The sequence below is a fragment of the Trifolium pratense genome, linkage group LG4 (genome assembly GCF_020283565.1).
Source record: "Trifolium pratense cultivar HEN17-A07 linkage group LG4, ARS_RC_1.1, whole genome shotgun sequence".
Classification (NCBI taxonomy): domain Eukaryota; kingdom Viridiplantae; phylum Streptophyta; class Magnoliopsida; order Fabales; family Fabaceae; genus Trifolium; species Trifolium pratense.
Genome location: NC_060062.1, coordinates 16,525,105 through 16,534,126, shown reverse-complemented (window position 1 = coordinate 16,534,126; position 9,022 = coordinate 16,525,105). Strand labels below are relative to the sequence as shown.

General features: G+C 34.0%; 1 long non-coding RNA gene across 1 annotated transcript; it reads right to left on the bottom strand.

Annotated features, from left to right (window-relative positions):
* Positions 1 to 8,033: 8,033 nt before the first annotated feature.
* LOC123924615 lies at positions 8,034 to 8,553 on the bottom strand. The gene is made up of 2 exons (XR_006814788.1): positions 8,453 to 8,553; positions 8,034 to 8,350 (listed from the first exon to the last, which is right to left on the bottom strand). It is a non-coding gene; the product is annotated as an uncharacterized LOC123924615 (long non-coding RNA).
* Positions 8,554 to 9,022: the final 469 nt, after the last annotated feature.

The following is a 9,022-nucleotide window of genomic DNA, read 5'->3' as shown; positions in this document are numbered from 1 at the left end:
TGATGCTGACTATGCTGGAGATAAAATTGAAAGAAAATCCACAAGTGGCAATTGTCAATTTGTTGGTGAAAACCTTATCTCCTGGGCTAGTAAGAGACAAACTACTATAGCTTTGTCAACAGCAGAAGCAGAATACATTTCAGCAGCTAAGTGTTGTACACAACTACTCTGGCTAAAATATCAGTTAGAAGATTATCAGGTAAGCAGTAACAATATTCCTTTATATTGTGATAATACTGCAGCCATTCATTTATCTAAAAATCCTATTCTACACTCTAGAGCCAAACATATTGAAATTAAACACCATTTTATCAGAGATTATGTTCAGAGAGGCATTATAGATATTAAGTTTGTTGATACTGAAAATCAATGGGCTGATATATTTACTAAAGCTTTATCTGTTGAAAGATTTGAGTTTATAAAGAAACATCTGAACATGTTTTCAATCTCTGAATGAAAAATTGTTTTTGGCAATTAAAGTGTAAGAGGTTATGTATATCAGAACTTATGATTCAGAACATCTGAAACACAAGCTCTGAAGTACTTAACTCTGATAGAGAATTTTAAATAACTCAGAGGCTCTGAACTATTTAAGTGGGAAACGTTTAGTATTCACTGCTGAACAGTTGTCCATTAAAATAGCAGTTACCGAGTAAATTTCTGCACGTGGTCTACGTGTGTCAGGTAGTGGGTGGTTAATGATGATTTTTGGTATTCAACTTTCTGTCAATTAGCGTAACTTCCCAAATTTGCTATTTTCGTGTTAACTGTGTGCATTTAAATAAAACTTACACAATACACTTGCACACTATTCACTTTCACAACCTACACTTTCATATTCTCTCTAAACCTCCAACAAACTTTCTTTCTCTCTCGTTAGTTTTCCAAACCTTACCCTAATCTCCAACAATGGCTGGTGCTTCGTCTTCTTCGTCAAAAAGGATTCCACCGTTTATATTCAAAAATCTTCAGATCGTTGGGAACGAGATGGAGTTTCCAGAATCTGAACTCACTTTTCTTTCAGAGAAGATGGTTGATTTCGACGGTCTACAAGCAAATGGTTTTGAAGTTAAGCAGTACTTTACATCACAAAGATGGGATAAGTACTTCGACATGCTTAACGGTCCTATCTACCCAGACTTGCTTAAGAAATTTTGGATGAAAGCAAGAGTGTTTGATAAACATGAAGCAAAGAAGGAAGAGATTGCTGCTATTGAGAGGAATCCTAGTCTGAAGGGTAAAACTAGGAAGGAAATGGGCTTGCTGGAATTTACAGGTGTTCAGATTAGGTCTAACATCTGTGGGATGAATATGGCTTTCTCACCAATTCATTTCAATGCTCTCCTTGGTCTACCTAACTCTGGGATAGAGTTAGATGCTTTTGAAAAGGATACCAGATATAGAGATGATCTTCTGCATCTCATCTGCACTGACTTCAAGCTGAAAGGGAAAGTCAAAGGATTGACTGACGAGTGCAGAGTTTTGTTCAAGATAATCCTTGCTTCTATCAGTCCAAGAGTTGGAGGGACTGATACAATCTCCTGGACGCATCGTCATTTGTTATATTTCCTTCTGACAAGGAAGAGAGTTAATCTTGGAGATTACTTTTTTGAACGGATTTGTGAAGCAATTTTTGCAAGTAAGTCTCAGAGGAAAACTACTATAGTTTATCCCAGGTTGTTGTCAGATCTTCTATATCAAGGTCACGTGATTCAGAACCTGCAGAAGTTCCACCCAGAACTAGTTCAGAAGAAGTTTTATCCAGAGATTCTGAATGCTAGTTTTCTATCCAAGATGCGTTTGATTGCATCTAAGCCTGTTGCTCCTCCTAAAGAATTGTCTGTTAGGCTTGAAAATCGTCTGTACGTTGAAGGCTACCCTGTTATTTCTGAAGCTGATGCTGAGCATGTAATTCAGGACTATTTGGAAGTGCTCAGACAAGAAGGATTTGTTGTTGATAGGAGTATGGTTCCAAAGGCTCCTGCAAACCAGTATAACCCTTCTAGGAAGCAAAAGCGAAAGGCTGAAGCTCAAGATGATCTACCCAAGCCAGATCTTTTGGCTCAAAAGAAAGTTAAAGTTGAACAATCTATGGCTGAGCAAAGGACTAAGAGAAAACATGAAGAATCTGCTACCAAGGCTACTGAAGAAGCTTTAAAAGAGCCTGCTGTTGTTGAGGTATCCAGCTCATCTGAAGAATCTGAGTCAGAAGATGAGACTGAATCTGATGAAGAGACTCTGGCTGCACGTTTGAGGAAAAGACCTGCTCCTACTCCTAAAGGTAAAGGTAAGTCTACTAAGTTCATCTTTAATGAAAATGAGATTGGATTAGGTTACACCAAACCTCTCAAAACTGTTTTACCAACCTCTAATATTCCAACCTCTGATAACCCTTTGTCTGAACTCGAGAAACATCTTAGTCCAGACCCTCTGAATAATCAAACCTTCACCCAGAAACCTTCATCACCTCCAAAACCTAACTCACCTCAACCGCAACCACAACAACTATCACCTGACATTCCACCATCTGAACCTCAACCAGATATTCCAAATGCTGAACCAACCTCTCCCATCAAACAACCCTCTCCACAAATATCTCCTGAACCAACCCTTGAACCAACAGCTGAACATAAAATTCCTGAACCATCTCCTGAACACATTTACCCTGAATCAACTTCTGACATCTCATCATCTGAACCAACCCCTGAACCCCATCCTAACCCAAGTGCTGAACATGCTTCTCCTGAGCGTATTCACACTTGTGCTCCCAAGCCTTCAGAGGCAGAAGTTATCATTATTGACAATCCTGCTAATGAATCAACCAATCTCTCTACCATTCCCAATCCTTCACCCTCCTCATCCAACCCTTTTTGTAATCTATCCACTCAGTTTCATGATGACTTGGTTAGATTATCTTTGCTAAAGGACAGGTTTCTAGTTTGTCCTTCTGATGTGGATTTGGAAGTTTCAAGCATTAAGGCAAGGATTTGCAATGCTTTGGATGGTGCTGCTGAGGAAATTAAGGCTGTGGTTGGAAGAAGAGACTTGGATGTGATAAGCTTCATGAGGGAAAGTCTGGCTAGGGCTGAATTGAAAAGGTTAACGCCTTTCAATCATGACGAACATGAGCGTGCTAAGCTTGCCGCTATATCTGCTGCTGTGAGGCGTCTGTCTGCATTCAAGGATTGCTGGGTTGATTCTACTCTTTTGCAACGTCTTGAGGATCAACGGATTGAGAATGAACGACTGGAAGAAGCTGCTGCTAGAGTTGCCGAGTTGGCAAATGAGCTACATAATGAGGATGCCACAGAAGAGGATGTACTGAATGTGCTGAACCAGGATGATGTCCTGATGATTGATTACCCAGAGGAAGGTGAACCCTCTGATAAAGGCAAGGCACCCTTGGTTGAAGAACAAGCGCCTTTGGTTCAAGATGAAGCTCCTGTTGTTGGTAATCAGTTGCAGATCTTTCAAGAAGCTCTGAGGGAGCAGCAAGAAGGATTGGAAAGGCAAAGGACAGCTCACCTCAACTTGGAATCCAAAGTGGATGGTCTGGTTTCCAACGTGGGATCTCTGAATGACAAATTCGACCAGCTCTTAGCCTTTCTTAAGAAACCCTAGGATTCTATGCACTTGTTTTAAGCTTTCTTTTTATTTTCCTGTTTATCTTCTGAACACTTTTTCTGGTTTATCTATTTCAAGTTGTTTTGTTTATGTTTTGCTTACTTACTTCTTTCATGTTCACTTGATATTTATATTTTCTTGATAAATAAGAACATAAGAACACAAGATGCTTTTTAAAACGAAATTTTTTTTAATGATCTAACAATGTTGAGTACATTGGTAACAAGAAAAAGAAAAAGACAACCTAATCCTAATCAGATGGATAAAACTCAGAAGAAATCTCTGATTTCTCCTCAGCATCATCTGATGAAATTTCTATGGGATTCGGGTTTTGCTCTTGTTCTTCTTCTTCTTGTTCCTCTTCTGGAACATAGCTAGCCAAGAACTCAACATAGTCAGCATCATCTTCATTCTCTTCAGCTTCAGAATCTGATGAGATGATTATTATCTCAGCGTCTTGTGGTTTCTTGTTGTCTTCTTTATCCTTCTCATCGTTTTCGCGTTTTTCTTCATCCTTCTTTCTCTTAAACTCTGCGATGCGTAAACTAAATCTTTTCATTATTCCTAATCTCTCTTGTTTTACTTGTTTACTCTTGTTTTTCCGTGAAGAAGGCATGTTAACTCGTTCACCTTTTTATAAACCTTTGAGCGCGTTGGTTTTCGTTTTTGAAATTAATTCACCTTTGTAACAACCACTCTCTTTTTTCTTTGACTGTCTTGGTTATATAACCTTGTTTTACTTTTTGATAATGACAAAAGGGGGAGTAGTTACGCATTAATTGATAAGTGATAAGTTTCAAAACTGAAACCACGCCTTTTATCTCGCTTTTATCCGTTAAATTAAAAGTTGTTTCTTTTAAGTTGTTTTACGTATTTCAAGGTGGAGACTAAGTTAGTTGAAACTAAAAATAAATTTCATAAATAAGGATAAGTTAAGAGTGCAATTTTAACTTAGCCTTATGAGACTTAGGGGGAGAGCTTGCAAACCTCTCACTCTGAAGAAAGATATGAAACTTGTTTTATTTCAAATTATCTTAATCTTATACTAAATTAAAATATCATGGATAAAACATAAAGTTCAGACTTTATGGAGTATCAATCTTAGGGGGAGCTTGCAAACCTCACAAACCTAAGAGAAACATGATAAGTTAATTTAACAACAATTGTCAATTAATACTTATGTTTGTCATCATCAAAAAGGGGGAGATTGTTGGAACAAAATTGATTTAAAAATGTTTGCCCCTAAATATATAAAGGTTTTGATGATAACAAAGTATTAATTAACAAATTGGAAGAACTAAAAATTTATTTTAAGTGCGCAGATATAAGCATCATATAAGCTCTGAGTAAAGTTCAGAGGATGTGAATTCAGAAGTTCACAAGCGCTCAGAAGATGTTGGACTTCAGAAGTTACAACCTTCAGATGATGAAGTCTTCAGAACTTCATAAGTGACTAAAGCTTCATCAACCTCTGAAGATCTCTTTGAAAGCTGTGAAGATTCCCTTCACCAGTCAACTCTTCTACCAATGGAGAAAAGGACCTTTCAAGCCTGATCAGTTCAGCTACTCTCGTTTTGTCTGTCCTAACTTGAGAACGTGGGTCTTCAGTTTTGTTAGCTGAATAAGGAAAGTCTACTCTGCAGTAGTCAAAGTACCTGAAACTCTTTCTTAGTTTTGGATACAACCAAACTGCATCAAGACAGACTGCTTGAAGACAAAAGATTATCAACTCCAACGGCTCCTTTTGCAACGACTCTTTTCTAGTGGTATATATACTAGAAGATTCAGCTACAACATATATACAATTATCAAGAATTGAACGTGCGCTGAACATACTCTGAATTCTGTGTATACAAGCTCTGAACCTCTTATCAAGTGTTTTTGCACTTTAGTCAAATACTTTGTACTCTCTGTATTTGTTCTCTTTAGGTTCATCTAAGAGCATTTGTATATTGTTATATACTTTACTATTACTTGAGGAAACTTAAGCTTGTGTGCTTAAGTGTGAAGTCTTAAGCTTGTGTGCTTGAGCATTGTTGAGAAGTCTCTTGCTTGTGTGCTTGAGCAGGTGTAATCTTGTGTGATTATAGTGAAATCCCTTGGAAGTGCAAGGGGACTGGACTACTCTCGTTTTGTGAGAGGAACCAGTATAAATTGCTTGTGTGATCTCTCTCTCTCTCTTGTTATTATTTGTGTTATTTATCCGCTGCTAACGTAGTTGAGTTAAGAACTTGAAAAAGTTTTAACTTAGCTAAAACACAATTCAACCCCCCCTTCTTGTGTTTTCACACCTTCAAAGCGGTCAAAGAATACACCTTCTTGAATGGTACTACAATACCACTCGAATTGATGCTACAACATCAATCTAGGATTCATCGGTGATTCAGTGGTACTACAATACCACTCAAATTGATGCTACGACATCAATCTATGAATCAAAGGTACTATGATACCACATGTGGTACTACGATACCACTCGTATTGATGATACTTCAATATCAATCAATATAATAACACTGAGGTCATTCCAATATGGTGCTAAGACCATTCTTAATTTTGAAGGAACTAATGATACTTGATCGCTCTTAAACCAAATAAGGTTTCTTTTTATTAAGAAAATTTCAACTTATAAAATATACAAAAAAATAAAATAAAATGATCTTATGTTCTATTTGAACACAATCAATTGGTAAATCACAATAGAAGTTTTATCAAAATTATAAGTCTAACAAACAATAGAACAACACACTTAGTGTGCGGCAAACATTAAACTTGAGTTTTGTCCATATATTTAATATCAACACAAACATTAGAGAGGACAGCAAAATAATTCTTGAATAAGAAATTGATCATGGTGTTTAACAAACACAATTAAGAAATTCTCATGTTGGTAACAAAATTGCACTTCCAATTAAAAAAACACAATTAAGAAATTCTCAAATTGATAACAAAATTGAAGTGCTAAGATAGAGAGAAAACAGTTTTTGACCTGACAATTGGAATTGTGATGGAGCTTGATACCATTTCTTTATAGCAAGACTGCATGTACCAATTTCACTCGATGCTCAAAATATTGATGCTGACAATATAGTGTTGTTACCCATTTCAAGAGGAATAGGATCATGCACTTCCGACAAGAAGCCACAATATCTTGGAGAATCCGTGCATTGTTAGAATGCACGATGGTATATTCAAGTGACTAAGTCTTTTTAAAATAGGAATGGAAAATAGGTTTCCTATGTTTTCAACTTTAGTGGCCGCTGGCTTAAAGAAAATAGGAATAGAAAAAAGGTTTCCTCATTGTAGCATTCAATAAGAGTTAATCTCCCGTAAATTAACGGTTACAAAATGAGGGAAAATAAATCACAATTAAATAAATAAATGTGATAATTAGTTTTATTTATTTCCTTAAAATACACACTAGTATGCTACAACACACTAGTATGTGCTTATAAAAAAAAAACACTAGTATGTTCTATTACCCGATATGAGACTCAATTTTATTTTCAATTCACACACCAATGTGAACTTTGTTCTAATACCCACTCTTGTTTTAGGTGTTTCTAAATAAATTATTGTGATTTTATGTTATAATTTTGAGTTAATTAAATATATTTTTTGTCTTTATAAAATTAAGAGTTTTCAAGTTTTGTCCTTCAAAAAATTTACTTTTAGTCCATATTTGTATTTTATAGCAATTATTTTGAGGACTAAAAGTATCAATTTTTTGTAAAAATATTTGAAAATAGGGACTATTCTTACTAAACTACAAGATTTTAGAGGATATTTTCACTTAAAATTTAATAAGACTAAACATAAAAACTCGTTATTTTATAAGGACAAAAAATATATTTAACTCTATTATTTATTATTAAAAAAAGAAATTCGGCCCCCCGTATGATTGATTTCTGATCCGTCCCTGATCATAATACTATTTGAATCAAAGGAAATCTTTTGTGACTTCCATACATTGTACATAATCCTTAAGAAACTTGTAAAAATCATGGATATTGAATATGAGTCTAAAATTCAAAAAAGGTAAATATAAACTCTCCATGTTTGTTCTTTCAGCATAGGGAGTACTATTTATTAATTTTCATGACATTTTTAATCAAATAATTGTTGTTTGTTTATCATGATTGTTCCTTTTAGTTTTTGCCTAATCTTCTAAAATATCTTAATTTTCTTTTATTTTAAAAATTTATTCAGGTGGTCCAAATAATAAGTGGTGATTTTGAGGTGCCAATATATATAGTTAAAATGTCATTTTATCTATATAATAATTTTGTTGCACTATAATTTCTATTTAAAAAATATATTTTTGCAATTATGAGTGTTCAATATAGACCTCTAAAAATGGTCTCAGTAGACTCATACCATTTTAAAAAAAATTTACAATTATAAAAATATAAACAAATATAATATTTTATTAAGCAAGAGCGTCTAAACATCAAGGATTGATTATACATTCCAACTATGTTAGCACAAAAATTGAAAGATCATACACATAGAAATTTAATTTTTTTTTTATAACAGTAGAAATTTAATTTTTAAAATACTTTAAAGTACAAACATTATGAAAATACTTTTGCGATGAACATTATTATTTTCAAACTTAATTAATGAAACTCACATAAATTCTCAATACACCTAGAAATATAATATGTCTTTATTGGACAATCCTTGTCGGTTATGCAGACAAGGCCTGTCTTGATAGGACCGTCACCTACATTGTCGAATAATAAAAAAGAAATGTTGATAAAACTTGATAAAATATTTTTTATGAGATAAATTATAAAAAATTTAAATGGTGTATAAAATGACATACTTGTATTTGTACTTGTACCAATTACAAGAAGAAATAAAGAAAGAAAGACAATCAAAGCATAAGAAAACATGAGAATTTGAGTCATTTTTTCTCCTTTGCTTGTAATAAACATAAAAAAAAAATATTACCGCTTTATAAATCCAAATTTCATGCTTTTTTTAACTTAAAATAAATAGTATTTAGCATTTAGGAATCAAAAGAAGCCATTTATAAATTAAAATTAATGTTAAATGTCTCTAATCAATATATTATGTGTATCTCTTTAGCTCACTCAATTATCACTTTAGCACACTCAATTAATCTCTTAACATTAATAAAGATTTCACGTAAAAACCTTGATGATGATCAAAGTTCATTATTTTTTTTAATAAAACTTCTATTTAGTCTTTTAAGATTAATTAGAAGTTAGTATAATTTCTTGTCCTGCGCATTTTTGTGTGGACGCACTAGGTTAGGTTTATGTCCCTCAATTTTTGTACATATCTCTTTATTTTTCTTTTTTAATAATAATATGTGCTATAGATAAAGGACGGGAAATGATAGGGGTGCCAACAAAGTTGAGGCGTCTAT